At 42.4% G+C, this 22,722-nt stretch overlaps 1 protein-coding gene across 2 annotated transcripts in view; it reads right to left on the bottom strand.

Annotated features, from left to right (window-relative positions):
* Positions 1 to 22,722, bottom strand: part of LOC148037141 (AT-rich interactive domain-containing protein 2-like) — a 43,157-nt gene that overhangs the window by 4,940 nt on the left and 15,495 nt on the right. The window lies entirely within an intron of this gene.

Genomic DNA, 22,722 nt, shown 5'->3' with positions numbered 1-22,722 from the left:
ACACACAAAAGAATTTACAAAGCCTCTCACGTTTTGAATCACTCTTGTACTCCAAGATACAACCTTGCTGCAACATGCAACTGCACCAGAAGCAGCAAAGCTTCTTCCACTAACTCTTGACAAAGGTTGCTACACAAGGATAACACAGACTTGGATAGGGAAACAGTAAAGTTTAAACTTTTTCAGCTGGTCTCTAAACAAAGAAAAGAATTAACGAAGCCTCTCACATTTGGAATTACTCGTACTCCGGCATACAACCTACAGAAAAATAGAGGCAAACAATTTGACAGGTCTAAATGAGCATAAAACGATATGACAACAATAGAAACAAGAAAGCTTGACACAGAATCGTGGAGTGTTAAGTTTTGAAGGAAGTCCCCTCACTAGCAACAGTAATCCCTTGCAGTACGCTTTTCATGCATGTATCTAAATCCATAGCAAGTACAGTTCTTGTTAAATGTGATAATAACATGGTAGCTCCTTGGATAACATGAAAACCTGGCAGGGGTTCACATATGAATATTCAATAACTTTATCAATTGATCAAGAACAAACAGAACGGAAAGGAAAGATCAGGACACTTAAGGTACCTCAGTGAGTGACACCCATAAGAGGAGTCAAAAAAGGTGGCTGATGTTGACAGGCCACCCTCTCTCAGCTTATAGGTGAACAGCAATTAGGAACAATGTGTGCCCTGGACACTTGGGTGTAAGCCTATGATAGATGCACCTAAGAGAACTCAGATGAATCTGAAGCCCCACCAACATGACAAACGTAGGAATTAATGCACACAAGAGTCACAAAAAGTCATCAACAAGTTCACCAATTTCACCAAATGTGGGATCTATCCCATGAGCATGAGCATGCCTTATGGCTTCCTCATGTAAGCATTCACAAAAAGCAATAGTACAAGAATACATGAACTTGGAGACAACACATCGTCTAAAGTTTCGACTTCCCTAGTAGACGTTCAAAAGAACTACCAAATGTAGCAAATGTAGAATCTCTCATAAGCATGATGAATGATCCCCTCATGTAGGCATTGCATAAAGTAGAAACATGCATGAACTTGGAGGCAGGTCATCCAATGTACCAAAACCATAGGCCCTCCCTATCTAGAGTAAAGCCTCAAGAAAACTGTGTCAAAACTCCAAGAGATACACCAAGATCTGCATACACAATTGGAAAAAAATCCTGGTAACACCAACCAACCATGCTTCTAGGTGGGTATTTTATGAAGACTCAACCATGCTTCTAGGTGGGTAAGTGAAATATCACCCTAGAATCCAACCTATGCACAAGCCACACAAATAAAAGGGACTAGACATCAAACACACCTCCCAGCCATAGAGCCACACAACCTCACCCCTGAGCTTGGGAGCTGGCAGCACTCCAAGTCACAACCACATCCCAAGGGTTGGTGTCCCATACCACCAATCCACACCATCCCAATGTACGGATGCGTCGGCCCACCACCAAGAGTCCAAGAGTGGTGATCACACAATGAGGCACAATAGGGCCATCCTATAAATAGGACCTAGCTGCCCTACCCCTTAAGTGTCCTTGGTGCAATTCGCACTAAGTCACTTCATGACCATTGTAACCAAACACACCTCCCAGCCATAGAGCCACACAACCTCACCCCTGAGCTTGGGAGCTGGCAGCACTCCAAGTCACAACCACATCCCAAGGGTTGGTGTCCCATACCACCAATCCACACCATCCCAATGTACGGATGCGTCGGCCCACCACCAAGAGTCCAAGAGTGGTGATCACACAATGAGGCACAATAGGGCCATCCTATAAATAGGACCTAGCTGCCCTACCCCTTAAGTGTCCTTGGTGCAATTCGCACTAAGTCACTTCATGACCATTGTAACCAATGCTAGTAGTAGCACCCATCTGTTGAGCTAAAATTCATTACCCATTGATTAGCTCTTTAAAACAGCCCCAAAACAATAAATTACTGAAAGTTCAATTAAGGAGTGGCTCTAGAGAGTTTCTATACCCCACATACAAAACCCTAATTTGGGACGATCCTTCTGCATCTACAAATAGACAAGCTACACATCATTCAACCCCATCCTTATCTTGCAAGTTTCAACTATCATCCCTTTTCTACTAGCTGTCCAACCCCCAATGACTACTTGCACGTCATTGTCTAAGTCTTTTTGTTTCAATTGTGGCCATATTTTTTTTTCTCAATGCAAACCCTAGAATATCTTCACGTGGCATCAAAGTTGGTGCTCTTGTAAAGAGTATCCTGTGGATATTGTGGAGGCTTGGTTTTGTGCAAGGTACATGAACGATACATAACCGATTCATAATGTCTCAAAGACCTTCTTCTCAAGATCCCACAATATCTTATCATGCTTCTCCATCATTGGAGGCCCTAAGGAGGCATTATAGACTCGACGAGAAAGACGACGTCCCACCACTTCACCTTCTTTTTCTTCTCCTGTTCCAAATTTTAGTCACATGACAAAGGAGTTTGAAGTGTACTTGCGCATCACATATAGTCAAGTTACTGATTCATAATGTCCCAAAGACCTTCTCAAGATCCCACAATGTCTTATCATGCTTCTCCATCATTGGAGACCCTAAGGAGGCATTATAGACTCGACGAGGAAGACGACACACCACCTTCACCTTCACCTTCTTTTTCTTCTCTTGTTCCAAATTTTAGTCACATGACAAAGGAGTTTGAAGTGTACTTGCGCATCACATATAGTTAAGTTTACACCCCTCCTACCAACTTGATCATGAAGGATATACAACATTTGCGATGACTAGCGACCCATCTTCTTCATCTCAACCCAGCCCAAGGTCAAACTTGTACAACCCCTTTGAATCGTATAAATCAAAACCCTCTATTGTTTCTTCTCTTGGTATGCAAGATCAAGATGATTGTCAACATGTAAACTTCCATAGAATTGGCTCTTGAAGCAAGCAAATATCCTTCGTCAAGTATATCTATATCATCTGTTTCATATTTGCAATGACTAGCAATCCATCTTCTTCATATTAACCAAGCCCAACATCAAATTTGTACAACCCCTTTGAGTCATATAAATCAAAACCCTCTGTTGTTTCTTCTCTTGGTATGCAAGATCCAGATGATTTATCCTTCATCAAGTATATCTACATCTTTTGTTTCATTTGAGCATGTAAACCAATCTTTTCAAATTCCTCCCATCCCACCATCATCTTCAAATCCACACCTCAATTTCCTCTCTTCTTCATTTCAAAACCTTAGATTGCACACCACTTCCACATCCAACACACTAGGAGCTGGATACTCCATCACAGCTCCTAGCACTCTCTTTCTCCACATCATATTCTACCATCCCACCATCTTCAAATCCACGCCTCGATTTCCTCTCTTCTTCATTTCAAAACCTCAAATTGCAATCCACTTCCACATCCAGCACACTAGGAGTTGGATACTCCTATCTCAGCTCCTAGCACTCTCTTTCTCCACATCATATTCTACCTACCCTCACTTCACTAGCTCTTTGCATCTTCTATTTCATTTAAGCATGTAAACCAATCTTTTCAAATCTCTCCCCATCATCTTCAAATCCACACCTCAATTTTATCTCTTCTTCATTCCAAAGCCTCGAACTGCACTCCACTTCTGTATCCAACATACAAGGAGTTGGATCCTCCATCTCCGCTCCTAGAGCTTTCTTTCTCTGTAACATGTTCTATCTACCCTCACTTCACTCCCTCTTTGCATCAAGGTACATTGTTAGGGAGAATGTCACTCTTTTAACACTATGCTTTCCACATACCCACAAGTGAGCATTTCTTTTCACCCTAGGGCAGCTATGATCAACATCCCCCTCACTCACCTCCCCAAGGATTCATTGACCATCCATGATCCTTCATCAAGTCATTTCCACATACCCACAAGTGAGCATTTCTTTTCACCCTAGGGCAGCTATGATCAACATCCCCCTCACTCACCTCCCCAAGGATTCATTGACCATCCATGATCCTTCATCAAGTATATCTACATCTTTTGTTTCATTTCCACATACCCACAAGTGAGCATTTCTTTTCACCCTAGGGCAGCTATGATCAACATCCCCCTCACTCACCTCCCCAAGGATTCATTGACCATCCATGATCCTTCATCAAGTATATCTACATCTTTTGTTTCATTTGAGTATGTAAATGAATCTTCTCAAATCCCTTCCATCCCACCATCTTCAAATCCACACCTCAATTTCCTCTCTTCTTCATTCCAAACCTCGAATTGCACTCCACTTCCACATCCAACTCACTAGAAGTTGAATCCTCTATATCTCTGCTCCTAGCACTCTCTTTCTCCACACCAGATTCTACCTACCCTCAATTCACTTTCTCTTTGCATCATGATATATCTTCTATTTCATTAGAGCATGTAAATCAATCTTCTCAAATCCCTCCCATCCCACCATCTTGAAATCCACATCTCAATTTCCTCTCTTCTTCATTCCAAATCTCGAATTGCACTCCACTTCCGCATCCAACACACTAGGAATTGGATCCTCCATCTCCGCTCCTAGTGCTCTCTTTCTCGATGCCATATTCTACCTATCCTCAGTTCACAACCTCTTTGCATCATGATACATCATTAGGGAAAATGCCACTCTTTAGCATTTTCCTTTCCATATACCCACAAGTTAGCACTTCTTTTTACCACTGGACAGCTATGATCAACATTCCCCTCACTACCCCTCATCACTCACATCCCCATTTATCGACCTAAACACAAGGATTCCCATCCTCTACTTATGATGCGTCATTACACTCCATGGATCACTCCTACGCATGGATTTCCATCTTTTTCTCCATGTGTCCCTATCCTTTTCCATGGGCTACTCATGCATTCACCATGCCCATGCCTTAGTCACTCTATTCCAAATTTTGAATCCCACAAGTTAGCACTTCTTTTTACCACTGGACAGCTATGATCAACATTCCCCTCACTACCCCTCATCACTCACATCCCCATTTATCAACCTAAACACAAGGATTCCCATCCTCTACTTACAATGCGTCATTACACTCCATGGGTCACTCCTACGCACAGATTTCCATCTTTTTCTCCATGTGTCCCTATCCTTTTCCATGGGCTACTCATGCATTCACCATGCCCATGCCTTAGTCACTCTATTCCAAATTTTGGATCCACTATGCATACTTTACGCATGCATGGTGGGGACTTTGGGATTAATCCCCAAGTGTACTCCACTCCCCCCACCTACCAACCCTATCTCTCCTACCCACATTATCCTTCTTACAACACTACCACTCTTGTTTCTACGGGAGCATATTAACAAGTTGAGGCAACTTCAGATGCATGTACAAAACACAAGGAAGGTGATCACTTCTGAAGATATGGAAATAACTCTTCTTTCACAATTACCACCCCGTTTCAATGGCTTTTATTCTGCCTTGATTGCTTCAAGGTGATCTGAGACCCTTTGGTGGGAAGAGTTGATTCCTATGGTCTTGGACCAAGAGGAGCAATTGAAAGGGACCAATGCTTCTAAATCTGAGGCTTTGGTTGGTCAGACCTCTCAAAAGAATAGGAAGGACCAAAAGAAGGAGGAGGACAAATCCAAGAAAAACAAAGAAAAGAAGTCCACTTGTCACATCTATGGCAAGACAAGTCATTGGAAGAAGGATTGCCCTGACAAGGAGAAGAAGCACATAGAGAAGAATGACAAATCTTCAAAGGATTCCGGAGCAATGGCTACTCCCTCATCAATTGCTTTCCTCCACTTGGAGGTGGTTGAGAATTCAACCCTGATGGATTCTGATGATGCATTGATGGCCCCCTATACTCAAGAATGGACTATTGACAATGGTGCCTCCCAGCACATGACCTCTTCTTCAATAGGTGTTGGTCATTTACAACCTTCGCATGCCCACATTCTCATTGGTGATAGTTCATCTATTCCTATTCATAGATGGGGTGACATGCATCTTATTCCAAATGGGCAAGATGGTGCCCATACATCTGAGGTGCTTTATGTACCGGCCTTGGATTACCATCTACTTGAGCCCTCAGCCTCTCGATCGAATTTGATGTGGATTCTTTTCAGATTCTTGATGGTGGATCAAGACAAGTCCTCTCTTCAAGTTATGAGGAGAATGGAGTCTATAAGTTGCGATTTCTTCTGACTTCTCTTCTTCTTACCTCACAAACTCAGTCCAAGATTTGGCATGCTCGATTTGGCCACCTCAACTAAGATTACCTTCGAAAGGCGTCAAAGGGACAGCTTGTTCGAGGTTTGTTGGATATTGAGATGAGCCAGCAACCTTGTGTATCCTGTATCCATGGAAAGGAAACTCGTGATGTTGTTCCCAACAAAGCTTCGAGGCAGACTTCAACAACCTTGGAGCTTGTTTCTATTGATCTTTGTGGACCGATGAGATTGAAGTCCCCTGGGAGCTTGTATTTCATACTAATTGTGGATAAATAACAACACGATGACATGGACTTATTTCTTGAAGCTAAAGTCGGAGGCTTTCTCCAACTTTAAGGATTGGTTGCTCTTTGAGGAGAATCAATCAAGCTGGAAGCAAAAGACCTTACAATCGGACAAGGGCGAGGAATTTGTTTCTAATGAGCTTGCTCATTTTTGTGCAGATCATGGTATTCACTAGGAGTTTGCCAATACAAACACCCCTCAAGAGAATGTCATAATGGAGCAGAAGAATCGCAATGTGATCGAGATGGCCGTACCATGATGGAGCATCGTCAAACACCTTAGTGTCATGGGTTGAGGCTATGGCTACTAAAGTTCGCATTATTAATCGATCCCCTACTTCCATTGTTGTTGGTATGACCACTTATGAGGTGTACTTTGGGTCTAACCAGATGTTTCTTATTTCAAGGTTTTGGGGTGTGATGCCTATGTTCACATCCCGAAGACACAGTGTGACAAATTTGAAGCGGCTTCCAAACGACGTGTTTGTGGGCTATAGCTCGCAATCTCAACGCTACCAATTGTATGATCCCATTAAGGGAAATGTCTACATGAGCCTAGATGTTAGATTCATGGAAGTTCCAACCTCAGAGGGGGATGAGGAAACCTTGTTCTTGGAGATCCCACTGATAGCTAGGCACCTGTGACGACTGTTTCTCTGAAGCCTATGTCTCTTGAGGACTCTTCTTCGGATGAGGAACTTCATTCTCAACCACCAGATTCACCAATTGCTCCCCAACCGTCGATGGAACTTAAAAAAACTTCAGCCGATGGAGAGTGATGAGGCGAGATCCGACCTCCTCATTGGGCTCGTGACACTCTTCGTGATGCAAGGATTGAGTGGGTCCTTGAGTGGCAGCCGCAAGATGGCCTGCGGCATTCTCAAAGGAACCAAGCACACCACACCAAGCTTGTTTACATTAATAGCTGTTTGATGACTCGTGTCATGTAGGATTGTGAGCCCACCTCCATGAAGAAGGATTTACAGCATGATCATTGGCGAAAAGTGATGGAGCCAAACCTAGAGTCAATTGAGAGAAATTGCACTTGGTATGTTGTGCTGAAGCCTCTCCATAAGAAGATCATTGGAGTCAAATGGTCTTCAAGGCCAAGTACTACAATGATGGCACGTTGAACAAGCACAAGGCCTACCTTGTTGCTAAGGGTTTTGCACAACACCCAAGCATTGATTTCCATGACACTTTTGCCCCTACAACTCGGATAGCTACTATTCGCACAGTTCTTGCCTTGGCTAGCCATAAGAGATGGTCGATCTATCAGCTGGATGTGAAGTTTGCCTTCTTAAATGGGGAGTTGAAGAAGGAGATCTATGTTGAGCTAGGCTTTGGTTTTTCTAATTGTAAGGTGTACAGGTTGAGGAAGACTCTCTATGGCCTTAAGCAAGCTCCCTATGCTTGGAATGAGAAGATTGACTCATTCCTCCAAGCGAAATTGGGATATCGGCATTCCAAAGTCGGCCCCTAACTTTATGTTCACACCTGAGGTGGAGGTCGTATGTTGTTTGTCCTTTATGTGGACGACTTGATTGTGACAGGTGACCATACTTTAGATGGTTGAGCAAACAAATGCATCACTTCATGAGAAGTTTGAGATGACGGATATGAGACTTTCTTCACTTCTTTCTAGGTCATGAGATCTATCAGTCTCCGACGGGGATCTTTGTTTCCCAGCAACTATATGTATAGGAGCTCTTCACTACGTGTGAGATGGAAGAATGCAAGTCTCTTATAACTCCATTGGAAGGCTACAGCTCATTCCAATTCCCCTTTGGCGAATGCTACCGGTTATAGGCAATTGGCGTTATAGGTAGTTGGTTGGCTCCTTGATCTGGCTTCTTAATACTCGTGTTGACTTATGTTATGTTGTAGGTGTGTTGGTCGGGTTCATGAGTGAACCCAAGATGGTGCATTGGCAAGCTGCTCAAATGATTTTCTTATGGGGGACTCTTGATCTTGGGATCTATTATCCAACAAGTACAAGCGATGTAGACTTGGTATTTTCAGCATGGAGTGATTCAAATTGGGCTAGTGATGTGGATCATCGACGGTCCACGACAGGTTATTACTTTACCTTGGGTGCTGGTGTTGTTTCATTATTGCTTTACCTTGGGTGTTGATGTTGTTTCATGGAGCAACAAGAAGCAACCCATGATTGCCCTATCTTTGAGACTGAGGCGTTGTATCGAGCGGTGTCTTCTACTATATGTGAGACAATGTAGCTTCACAAGCTCTTGGAGGAGCTTGGCTGCCTGCACAGAGGTTCTATTGTTCTACAATGTGACAATGAGAGTTGCATTGCCTTGGCTAGGAACCCTGTGTTTCATACTCAGACAAAGCATATTGAGATTCAATACCATTTCATTCAGGAGAAGGTTCTGGATGAGACTATTTCCTTGGTCTATTGCCAAACAGAGGACAATCTGGCAGACTTGTTTACAAAGGCGCTTCCTCAGGCTTTACTTCGACAACACTCCAAATCCATTAGCCTTCTACTGTGTCCAAGATCTGAGAGGGGGTATTAGAGTTTGACATCTCCCCGAACAGGTAGTCCACATAAGCAAGCTAGTGACACATGGCAGTTGACGTAGGAAGTCGGATAGCTGGTCCAATCAGCTGCATTTAATGCAGTCGACCTATTATTTCTGGCTATTTTTTGTTGGCCTATTTGTTGGCCTCCGTCTTCACATTCTCTATTAGTTGTGCTCCTAGTTTTCAAGCTACAAACCATGGAGACTGCCCTCGAGGTTCACAGAGCCAACCTATTATTTCTGGCTATTTTTTGCTGGCCTATCTATTGGCCTCGGTCTTCACATTCTCTGTTAGTTGTGCTCCTAGTTTTCGAGCTGCAAACCGTGGAGACTACCCTCAAGGTTCACGGAGAGTGTGATCTTCGAGGTGGAGATATACACAGACATTCTCTTTGCACCCATGTATATTTCTGCATCCTTATACAGCATTCTTCATTGCAAATTTCATGCATTTCACTATCTTTTTTTCTCTCTCTCTCTTTCTATGTTCACTCTTTGTCTTGGTCATTTGCTTTCGCATTGCTTCACTCTAACAGTGACCTTCCAACACTCCCCTCTCTTGCTATTCACTTGTTCACTGAGAGTGTGTATGATTATGCACGTGCTACTAAACCCTAACCTAACAGTGGTAACAGAGCCATACCTCTCAACCACCGCCACTTTACTTACAAGCCGTTGATGCCTCAGCTGCCATCCAGTCTCAAACTTGGCCTACTGTTTGCAATCTATTCTACTTGTCAATCACCATATCCAAACTGTGGTCGACTGACCTTTCCTACGCCAAAACCCCTTAAGCTTTAACAAGTTGTGCACAACACGTTGTTGCTCACACCTAAAGCCGCCAACTACAACCACCAAGCACACACACTCCTGCCGCTACCCCCGAGAGCATGCATCCTTCATCATGTCCACTTCAATCAATAGCACCGTTCAAAGCATCAACAATCCCTTCGACAGTTTGTTTCCCACATTCTGGTCCAGCACATCATCCTGGTCAGCTTTCACCATGTCAATCTGCTCCAACAAGACCTGACATTTCAATTTGGCACCTGATACGTCAATCATCAATTGTTTCCAAGAAAAACATTAAAATATTACTATGATCCAGCCTTAATCAGCATTTACCAACATTAAATACCTCTAGTTCACATGTAGCCCAATTGGGAGCACAAAGTTCTAGGGATTTTGCCTTAGCATGCTTGGATATTGATCAGCCTTATGTTTTTGTTATGTGTTGTTCGTATTATCCTTCTTCACATGAGCATGGTTCTTTCAATGGCTGAAAATTGTAGCGTATGGTATTTTGACACTGGAGCTTCCAAGCACATGATGTCCTTCTATGACTTGTTTGTATCATATGCCAATATACAAAAAGGAGAATCCGTTGTATGTGCAAATAATGCTTATCCTACAATCCAAGGCGTTCAGATTCCCACTATTGCAATAGATGGAAAAATTATCATACTTGAAAAGGTCTTGTATATACCAAGTATAAAGAAAAATTTGCTTTCAGTTCCAGCAATTGCATGTGCTGGTTTTGTGGTTAAATTTTACATGGATCAATGCTATGTCTATGACAGTAGTAATGGGGATGCCCTCATTGTCAATGGTACATTATAATGAACTCTATTAGCTTGATTTATAGGAGAGAAGAGCATCAAAGATGCATTACAAGTTGATATCATCCTAGTAGATGACAATGAGTTATGGCATGCTCGGTTTGGTCATCTTAATTATGGTAGCTTGCTTCACCTAAAAAACAAAAATATAGTGCTTAATCTCCCTCCGTTAAAAGCAGCTATTCACAATGTATGTGAAAGTTGTGTACTAGGAAAAATTCATCATGCTTCATTTCCCAAAGGTGAATCTATGTGTGCTGATCAAAAATTACAGCTTGTGCATAGTGATGTTTGTGAACCCATGCTTATCAAATCCATCAAAGGATACTTATCCTTTGTTACCTTCATTCATGACATGACTCATCATTGTTGGGCATATGCTATTGAGGCACAAATCAAAAGTGTTTGCGTGCTTTAGGACCTTCTTGACCTTGGCTGAAAATGGCAATGGATGCAAGCTAATTACACTACGTTCCGGTCGAGGGGAAAAATATATGTTGTGCAACTTCAACTTTCTTTTGGCTGAAAGGGGAATTATACATCAGTGTACTATGCCTTACAAACCTCAACAAAATAGTATGGCTAAAAGAAAAAATCGCACTTTGATGGAAATGGCACATTGTATGCTGCACACAAAAAGCTACCTCGAAAGTTTTGGCTTGATGCTATTATGTATGCAGTTTATGTATCGAATCGTAGCCCCACTAAAGCATTGGCTAAATGTACGCCTTAGGAGGCTTGGAATGGCTAGCATATACTTTAGTGCCACAACCATGAAGACATAAACACAACAAGGCTATCAAATGCATTTTTATTGGTTAAGGTGCAAAAAGTAAAGGGTACCGCTTGTACCAACCCTCCACCAACAAGAATTTTGTTAGTAGAGATGTGGTATTCGCTGAACATGCTGGTCAGCCTTCATGAAGTGCAAAAATCAGCCCAATGTGTGGGGCCTATTGACATGTTTAACAGCTTGTTGCCATTGTTTCAACAAGTTGCACTTGATTTTGGTCAATTTCAACAACCTATTGAGGGTTTACAGCAACAAAGCCGTGCTAAACAGCAGCTTGATTTTCAGCATTAATCAAGGCATTGTGAACTATGAAGTGGGCAATGAGAGGGCTGCCATTCAAGAAGCTAAAACAGTCCCTAGATGGCTACTAGATACATTATGGGACAGCAAATTATTTGTTCCACTTCCCACTACTACAAGCAATTGCCTATCCTAAACCCTGACAAGAATCAGGATAGAACTAGAGCAAGCACTCACCATGAATACGGTAACTTGGTTACGCAACCACTCGTAGCTACTACATGCAATGAGGAACCTATCTTTTTACATGATGCTTGTTGGCAAGTGTGCTATACACACAAAGTGAGTTTACAAGGTACGTCTTGTTCACCCACTTCATATCTAACCACTATTCGCAATGTCATTGCTTCGGCTACTCACTATGATTGAGCATGCACATCAATTGGATGCCAAGACTGTTCTTATGAATGGTGATCTTCATGAGGAGGTTCATGTTACTCAACCTCCTGGCTTTGTTCAAAAAGGGCAAAGCAAAGTGTGCCATTTGCATAAGGCCCTCTATGATCTAAAGCCAATACCTAGAGCATTGTATGAAAAGATACATGCATACTTGATTGCTATTGGTTTCAATAGTTCACACATTGAAAGTACACTTTATATCTTCAAAAATGGAGTTAACTTCTAAATTCTTATCCTTTGTGTGGATGGCATGCTATTGATTGGACCTCATGAGACACAAATTTCAGCCTTAAGAGCTGAATTGCAGCATGCTTTTGATGTGAAGTTGAGGGGGGCATTATTTTGCAACATTCTAAGTACATTGGGCAACTTCTTGAGCACTTTTGAATGCAAGACTACACACCTATCTCCACTCCCATTGAGACAACCCACAAGTTTAAACTTGAGGATGCAAGAGAACCATTTGATGCTTCTCTTTATCAGCATGTTGTTGGCTGTTTATTATATTTGTAATACACGACCGAATATTCAATTTGGGGTCTCTTGGTTAGCATGCTTTATGCACAACCCTGGTATCAATTTGTAATACATTGGCAAGCAATTAAACGTATCTTTCATGATCTCAAAGGCACTCTGACGGGCCTTTTCTATGCTAAAGCCACTTCTCTTTGCTTGCATGGATTAATCGACAATGATTGGGCATGTTGTTTTGACATGAGGGTGTCCACTAGTGGTAATTGTTTCATGCTTGATGATTCAAGCATTTCTTGGTTGAGCAAGAAGCAATCTATAGTGGCCACATCTAGCTGTGAAGCTGCATACAAGATAGCTACGAACCCTAACCTAACAAAGTCTTCAACCATCTAAGTTTCTATGCTGCAATGTACATTTGTGGTTTCAGCACTTTGTTCTTTCAGTATGATTGCATTTAATGCTAGCTCAGCTTGTGTTTGTGATCTATATGAGTTTTCTGCATTTAATGCTCCTACATGCTAGACAACAATACTTTCAGGCCTCTATCAATGTCTGTTGATTGTATTCTACCTGATTCCTCCTTTTCCACCTATTTTTCACCTATACTTGAACCTAATTTTCCATGTTTGCAATAGTTGTCTTGAGATAAGTTGTCCTCTCCTCTGCATGTGAACTCATGCCAAGTGAAATGGAGGCCTACAAAGCCAGCAAATGGGCAGTATATAGAGACGGCACATCATTATCATGGATAGGCACCAATGACGAGCCGCAACCTATGAGACACAATTGAAGTTCACAATGTGGAACTGTAATAGAGCCATGAGGACGGATGCAAGGCTATTCCAAAAGACCTTCACTGACAAGGATATCATCTAATATTCAAAGACACGCTAGAGTCAAAGCATGCACTTGCCAAAGGTGCTTCACTGACAAGGATATCATCTAATATACAAAGACACACTAGAGTCAAAGCATACACTTGCCAAAGGTGAGAGTATATAGATGGGGGATAGCATGCCGCCCTAGAGCCCAATCACGAGAGGAGACTAGAGGGTCTAGAGTAGTAGTTGGGTTGTATAGGGAAAAGCTACAACATATAGTATAGGTCATGCGAAGAGATGAGGAGGCTTGCTTCATGTGGATCCATATACACATACATCGCCCCCATGATATATACGTAGTAGTGTGCTACTTAACTCCAACACATTCTCGATATTTACCATTGTATGAGGATATTATGCATCATTCCAACATTGGAGATGTGATGTTGCAAGGGACTTCAATGCATGCACAACACAAAGATAGGTCCTCTTCTTCGAGAGTGACGACCACATGTATAAAGAGGGAACATCTGAGAAGATAGGACTCAGCCAAACATCACAAGACACAACTTCATGCACGAATTATGGTGACCAACTCTTGGCCTTGGGAGTCACACATGCATTAGCCATCCTTAACGGCTTGGATAGATGGCTTGGATTGGACACGCTCACATGCCCCCTCTGAAGGATCTATCCAATAGGACCCTTATTCCTCATCCCCGACATTCAATCCTTCAAAGTGTGAAGGCTTCCCCACTCCATGGGCTACTATGTGAAGGCTTCCCTACTAGTTGGTCAGCTCAAACCATAATAACAATCCTGAAAGCTAGAGACCCCATGGTTCCTACGAACTATAGGACGACCATGGTTGGCCACGTGCTAGCCAAGCTTTATGGATTGATACTAGAGCATAAGCTAAGCAAACGGGTAAAGAAGCACCAACATCAAGCATGTGGACAAACAAGGTTTAGGAGAGGTTACTCCACCCTTGATCATATCCTCGCACTCTGAGATATCATCAAGGAAAGCAGGGCATTGGGAAGGCAAGTATACTACAGTTTTGTGGATTTCTATAAGGCCTTTGACACAATACCACGTAAGCACCAAGAGGGCTGTCAAAGGAGATCACCAGCACCATTCGAGTGAAACAAGGATGCCCCCTCTCACCTACTCTCTTCGACCTTTATATTGATGAGATATCAAACTACATTGATGAAATTGGGGGGAGGAAGCAATACCACGTAAGCACCAAGAGGGCTGTCAAAGGAGATCACCAGCACCATTCGAGTGAAACAAGGCCTTTGACACAATACCACGTAAGCACCAAGAGGGCTGTCAAAGGAGATCACCAGCACCATTCGAGTGAAACAAGGATGCCCCCTCTCACCTACTCTCTTCGACCTTTATATTGATGAGATATCAAACTACATTGATGAAATTGGGGGGAGGAAGCTAGCCTAGCAGGGGCATTGATACCCATACTACTTTATGCCAATGACATAGTCCTCATCTCCAACACAACGAAGGGATTGCAACGCCACCTACATGCACTACAGGCCTTCTGTCAAGACAAGGCTCTCAAATGAACCTTGGGAAAACCAAGGTTATGGTGTTAAACGCTTCCTTCCAATGGATTCAACAATCAATACCCCATTTCACATACAAAGAGGAGATAGTGGAGGTGGTCCAAAGATATGTTTGCTTGGAAATTACCTTCTCAAGACCAAGATAAACTTTGAGAAGAGCAAGAGAGGATAAATTGAGACGAGGCTATGAGACTTTGAGGTTGATGGAGAGCCAATGCACACGCATACAATTCCTAGATCCTCCAACGAAACTTTGGCTATTTGACGCTTTGATTACACCAGCACTTTTGTATGGGGCCCCCATATGGGGATCAACCCTCTACCACACGAGAACCACACAAGATCAGCAACTACCCAAAAAGGAGAAGATATGTGAGGCATGGGAGCAAATGGAGAGACCCCTGGTACTGATGATTTCATGAATGATTCGAAGTAAACCCTTGATACCACATGAGATCATCAAAGCATAGATGGGAGCACCACCCATTGTGGAAAATGCCCTCTTTCAAACAGAAACTTTCTTGCATAGGCTTTGGACCTTGCCGAGACACGGCTCACACTAGTGTTGTCTAAACAACTAGCATTACAAGGAGATCTAATTGCTAGTATGCCCAAACAAAAGCATAGATGAGACCACCACCCATTATGGCAGACGCCCTCTTTCAAAGAGTGACTTTCTTGCATAGGCTTTGGACCTTGCCGAGACAAAAGCATGGTTACAATTAATGGATTACACTTGAATCACCTCCCACCACTACAGTATAGCTTGGCTTGTCCTCACCTTGAGCTCAACCAAGAGAAGCTAAACCATATTATCAAGATAGACATTATTCGAATACACACAACCGTGACATGGGTGACACCTATTGGAGATCTAGGGACAAAGATGGCTTTCTATCGAAAGCATCTTCTACACATATCACCCAATGGCTTTGTTGCCTGCTCAAGAAACATGGATACACACCTATCTCATGGTGTACAATGCGGCATTGGACAACCCCACACACCCTCACACCAACTCCGAATGGAGACAAGTAGATACGGCACAAACTCCCTCCCCCAAAAGGACAAGATTTGCCAACACACCTATCTCATGGTGTACAATGCGGCATTGGACAACCCCACACCCTCACACCAACTCCGAATGGAGACAAGTAGATACGGCACAAACTCCCTCCCCCAAAAGGACAAGATTTGCCAACTCTGTCAACTTGAGCCAAAGACGAGCCAAAGACAGAGGAGCACTACTTACGCAAATGCCCAATGTACTACGAGCTTCAAGGGTGCTTCCATTGCTTGTTCACAAAGGGATTTTGACCACTATCCAAGGTTAGGGATTTTTCAGATCAGAGATGTCTCAAGCTCTTCTTACTAAGGCCCCCGCCATACATAGAGTTCTACAAAGCATCAACTACCCCCTCCACTACAAAGTCCTCATTGGTCCGACTGACACCCCTACCACACGGGACCACCCTACAAAAACCCACAGAGAGATGCAAAGCCCATCGCCAACGCCCAACTGGTCCATGTTGTCGTGATATTGCACATTCGCACCTCAAAAAATAATGGTCATAAGTGTTTGCTTCTTGCCTGGTTTGAATAAGGCACTATCATCTGTCATGTGTTTTTGCTTTTATCCCTTACAAGTAAGATCGAGTTGAGAGAAGTTGACCATGTCAAACTGAAGGAGGAGTTTTGAGCCCTTGACCACGTTTTTGATGGGTTGCAAAGGTGCTTATGGAAGTGCCATCTTGGGAAACTATTTTAGGAACAAGAAGAAAGAATAATGAGGTAGCATAAGATATTAAGGTTTTCATTATTTATAGAGGAGGGCACAAAGAAATTTAAACCGTTAAAGGTTACTAAGGGCATATGTGCATATTGGTGAAGAGGATGGAAAATAGCAAAAGCTTGAAATGAACGAGAAGCTTTTTGATCAAAAGCTTACGAAAAGGCAAAAACTATGCTTTTGTTTATTGTGGGTGGTTACCATCGTATTATTCTTGTGAAGAAGATCAACCGCTAAAAAAGGTCACAATGTTTGGCTCTAATCATCATTGGAGAGGACATCTCATGATGTAGAAGTTGTCGGGTGGAGTTCCTCATGATTACCTTGGTCGCCCTACACTATGCCAACAATCATGAAACAATAGTCTCCACAAAAGAATCATTACTTCCTCCACAAACAACTGTTGCAAGCTCTAATTGCACTCCCAAACTACAAAAAACCATGCTTCTTTAGCCACACAATTGCCGCTTCCTTTGACATTCAGAGTTAAAGTGATGACTACATCCTGGTGATCAGAAGCAACACCTGATATGCTCAACGAAAAAAAAGGCAAGTGTTAAAGCGATGGAAGGAGAGAATCATCATCTCAACAATAAGCTTTTTCCTAAATTCGAAGTCTTGCAACAAAGCCTCATGAAGGTGGTAACTTGCATAGCCATGGATATCAAGCTTTCTTACATGTGATATCACATCAGCTTTCTCTACTTCTACACATGTCAAGGCTTTTCTAAAGTCGAATGTGCTACCTCTATAAAATTATGATTAAGCTCTTTCAAATAAGGATGAATTGTGCGAGTACAAAAACAATCAAAGGTCTTATGGAGTTTCACAATTGTGATGTTGAAAGGGATACAACCTTGATATAGGTTTTGAGACTTCTTCCTTCTTGCAAAGTTCCAAATCTTCCACGGATTTGTGGCTTGACACAAATGCACTTTGACAACGCCCTCGCAAGAGGCATCATCTACAGATACACAAGATACTACACCGCCATTAGGGGACCCTACCTTGTTGCTTCAACCTCTTTATGCTAGATATACCCATGAGAGACATCTTGGGATGAGTCCTCCTGAGCAATTCCACATTGTATCTAGCTTTGATATCATTTTGAACTCGTCGGCTATGTGTTGTTCCATATTTCTTTTCTCCATTTAGTTAGTCATAGCATTAGATGACAGCTTTCTTGGGACATGGGAAATTCCCAACTTTCTTAGATGTAACATTTTGGTCACATAAGCCGATTTGGCCTTTTGTAAACATTAATATAACTTTCTTCATCATCTTCTTCTTCTTCTTCTTCTTCTTTCCTTTATTTTCCATTGATGATGAACTTCATGTCCCTAATTACCTAACCCGGAGTGTAGTTATGAAGGCATGGTTTGTGAAGAAGTGATTATGATACGTGGTTTCAAGAGCGAACTTCCAACTCCTCTTCCAGATGACTAAGATCGTGATAACTATAAGGAAGATGTGCTTACATGGGATACATGTGACACATGTGTGTATTTCACTCTTCTCCAATGCATTTCTAAAGAGGTTCTACAGGCAATTAACTCCTATAAGGCAACTTCAAGAGCATTGCTTCAGAAGTGTGTGAGATGCTCTAGATGTTGTATAAGGCTCCATCAGCCATGCATGCAATAACCCTCTATGGTCAGCACCAACAAATGAAATTCAAGCAAAGGTCCAATCTTTCTTACTTCGTGTTACATAGATATAGGGTGGGCTTCGGCACATATGATTTGTACTTCTAGAGGCTTATCTCATGGGGATTGTACTCTACAAGCTCCCTCCAAAGTTTGATAGAGTTGCCAATGCTTTACACACCCAGACATCATCCACGCCATTAAGCTTCACTTCTATGTCCGCTTTGCTACTTAAGCATGAGGCATCCTTGAGGCTAAAGGGGAGGCTTCCATCTTGACATGGTGGCCAACATGAGCCTTTTGCAGCTTCACAAAGAGATGACAAGAAAAATAAGTCAAAGGCCCAATGTTATCATTGTGGTGGTAACAAGGGACACATATGGGAGGAGCTAGCGGCCTCGCAAGAGGAGGAGAAACAGAAGCAAGATATGGACTCCTCCACCGACTCCCTCATCCTCCTCTAACTCCAACTCGGATCCTCTCGCCAAGGCAAAGGCCATATGCACAAAAGTGACATCTTCTTCAATGATAGAGAAGGGGCTTAGCTAGCCCTCCTTCTGCTACTTTCTAGCATTGGTGATGTGGTCATCCATCACAAGTCTCCAATGCTAGAGAGGGAGAGTGAAGGGGTGGTGAGGTGAAACAAGTGAGCCTCATCTATACAAGTGCAAAGGATCCAAAGAGAGGCTTCCCTTCTAAATCAACTGAAGTGTGGCAGGTTTTGAAATCTTGCACTTGGGATTGACATCTACCTTCATCATGGGCTATATGTTGATAAAGTAAAATTGAAACTAGTTTGAGTACACGAGGCCACACTTTGGTGGTTTAGCTGAAGGTAAGGAATCCATGGCCACATACATGGTAACTATAAAATGCATTTCACAATGAGTGAAACATGAAACACGTTTCACAAATAAACCATTTTTGGTATTAAACGTCTCACCTTAACTGTTTCACTCAAGGATAAAATGCAAACTTCTATTTTAAAAATGCTAAATATGTGCATTCTAATGTGTTATTTTGTTGTTTCATGTGGTATTTCGCTTAGAACCTACCCAAGGGTGGACATTTCTTAGTGAAACGCATGTTCAAGAGATGCGTTTCGTGGTCACCTTGGTCACATATACTCAGAAACATTGCTGACAAAATGGTCACGTATGCCATTGCAAGACATTGTTGACACACAGAGAGTTGCTATGATTGTTTTCTATTTTTAGGAGTGAGATCGTTATCAATGTCAAGTTCTCTCCAACACACCTTGGTGGTGGCTTGATCGCCCACTACTTAAGTATCCATGGTCATATTCTGAAGGTCATTGTTCTATATACCTATAACGAGTCATTGTTATCATTATACTATATTAGATCACCTATGGTTTGAGAGAGGGTTTTAACAATTTAGTGAGTTCATTCATATGTGAGTCTAGGTGTCTATCTGTGGGTTGTGCATCATTGAGATCACACATAATTTGGGAGAGGGTGTTAGCAATTTAGTTAGTTCATTTGTGAGTCTAGGTGTCTATCTATGGGTTTGGCATTATTGATCAATGGATGCCAATCTTTTGCCCCTATTTTATTGGTCAATTAACTATTAATATTTTATTATTTATTGGCCAACTTTTTTCATTTGGTGGCCTATTTATTAGCTTGTGCTCTCTCCTCAAGTTATTCATCACTCCACATGCTTCTACATCAAGTTCTATTGGAGAGAGGGAGTTGGAGAGCCAGTGCCTACGTAACCAGTGACTTGTTGTTTCTATACTATCTCATCTTGGTGTATGGATTCCATTTCCCAAGAATTCTTCTAAGTTCTATTTGCAATGTTCGTCTTTTCTTTTATAATGTTTCTCTTTCGTCCTCTCTCATGTTGTGGAATTCATTGTAGTAGATTTATGCACTTCCATCACTTCACCCACCTCTAACACTAGGAGGCATACTCGAACCATAGTTGCCTTCATACATTGATCAATACCGCACAATTCGTACCATATGTATCCATACAATTTCATATGATAAAACAAGCATTCTTTGGCCACTGCATATTCTCACGTCTCCCCACGTTCTGCTTGCACAAGCATCCTACGTGGCACTTTTTTTTTTTTTGGGGGGGGGGGGGGGGGGCGCTTGGAGACCTCAGCTCACCCCCTTTTCCAGCTATGCACTCCTTCCCCACCCCCTTTGGATTCCATCTAGCTAGCAACCATATTTGACTCTTGACCCCCTTTTGACTGTTTGACCCTTCTTTCATCTACAAAAGATGCTCCTCTTTTCCATGCTTCCACACCAATTCAGCAAGCATTTGTCATTCTCATCTATCTCTCTTGGATCTTGAATTCATTTGTAATTCGTGAAGCTCTAACCTCTCTCTCTCTCCTCTTTCCTGCACCCTGTCAAGACTCAAGGCTCAAGGCTCAAGGCTCAAGCCTCTTTCATCCCCTCTCTCTCACTCTTGCTCTTTCAACTTTAAAGTTTACCCCAATCCTCTCTCTCTCTTTCAATTTTCACTTTCAAGTTTCAAGAGTCAAGACTCAAGCATCTCACTCTCTCTTTTTTTTTTTCCGTAATGGATTCATCCATCTCTCTCTCTCTCTCTCTCCGAGCCTCTCCATCCGTCATCAACATCATGACTCATGAGAAGCACGAGGTCTTCAATTTGCACGCGATTCATGTGGAGAGGGACACAAAGAAGTCCAACTCCCACCACTGGACATGCAAGTATTGCAGGAAGCACTATACAAGTGGTGCAACTTGGCTTCTCCAACATCTTTCCAAGAATGGGAGGCAAGTTGCTCCATGCAAGAAAATCCTCGAATAAGATTCTCACCAAGATAAGAGGGGGATCCACAAGAGGAGGAGGAAGTGGCATATTGACACCAACTCCTATGCCTACTAATGAGGAAACATCGAATGTGGACGTATCTTCAACTATTTCAAGAGAGACTTCTACCATTAGTGGTGGGGGCTCCACATCCGCATTCGGCTCCAAAATAAGACAAAGAGTAAAGGCTCATACGGCACTGGATAGACAATCCTCTCTCTCTCAAGCTCCCAATCATGTGCATGGATCTGTTGCCTTTCTTAGAGAAAACCAACAACTTACAAATATTGAAATCGCACGCACAGTGATTAAGTGCAATCTTGCATTCAATGTCCTAAAGCAAGAGCAATGGAAGAAGATGGTAAAAGCCATTACCCATGTGGGTCCATGTGAAGGATGGACCAATGTCACATACAACGACATAAGGTCGAATAAGATTGATAAAGAGGAGGAGAGGATTGATAGAACCCTTGATCCTATTCAGGCCGCATGAATAAAATATGGTTGCTCCATTCTCACCAACGGATGAAGCAATCGTAAGAAACGAGGCATCATCAACATACTTGTCTCATGTCCACTCGGCACTTACTTTTTGCGAGCTGTAGATACCAGCAAAAGGAGGAAAATGACGAGCGCATTCATCTACCACCACATTTAGCAAGCTACCATTGAGGTATACATTGCCTTTTAAATTTGTTTCACTTTCTTTCATTATGATTTATGTATAACTATTTATCTCCCTATTCTCTCTAATATCTATCTCAATTCTCTCTTTCCCCCCAAGCCCCAAACCCCATCTCTCTTTATTCAAGAATCTTAAAAGTTGAAACTTGAAAGGCTTAACTCTCCCTTTCTCTCTCTAACCTCCAAGTATTGTTACTTGTAATTTGTAGTTCTAGGTGGGCCCCTCGAATGTGATGCAAGTTGTTACCGACAATGGCTAAGTTTTCTACGATTGTGTGGACTCCATGTGCAAGTCATTGTTTAGACTTGCTCATGGAGGGCATTGGGAAACTCAAGTGGGTGAAGAGGGTGGTCCGCAAAGCTACATCAATTGTCATCTTCTTCATGGTAAAGGTAAAAGGTGCTTGCGATGCATCATGAGCATAGCACACTCAAGTCGAAGCAACCTTCTTCGACTCAGTTTGCTTACATGTGGTTATTGCTAGAGCACCTTTCTGAGGTGCAATCCGACAATGGTATCCACTCTATGGAATGAGTGGGATGAGTATGAGATGGAGGAGGCCAAAGCCGTGCAACGCGTGTGCCTTAATGAGCTATTTTGGCAGAAAGTCTGTGCCATTGTCCTTGTTGCGACTCCCATTTATAAGATGTCACATAAGTGATTGCGAGGGGTCCACCATGGGCCTTCTCATTCACTACATTAGAGCGGCATTGGTGGAGACACGTGCTTGTACAATGATCACAAAGACACAGTGTACACA

Source organism: Lygodium microphyllum, chromosome 4 (assembly GCF_053477565.2).
Source record: "Lygodium microphyllum isolate KBCC chromosome 4, Lygodium_microphyllum_v1.1.10, whole genome shotgun sequence".
NCBI lineage: Eukaryota > Viridiplantae > Streptophyta > Polypodiopsida > Schizaeales > Lygodiaceae > Lygodium > Lygodium microphyllum.
This window is presented reverse-complemented; position numbering and strand designations above follow the sequence as displayed.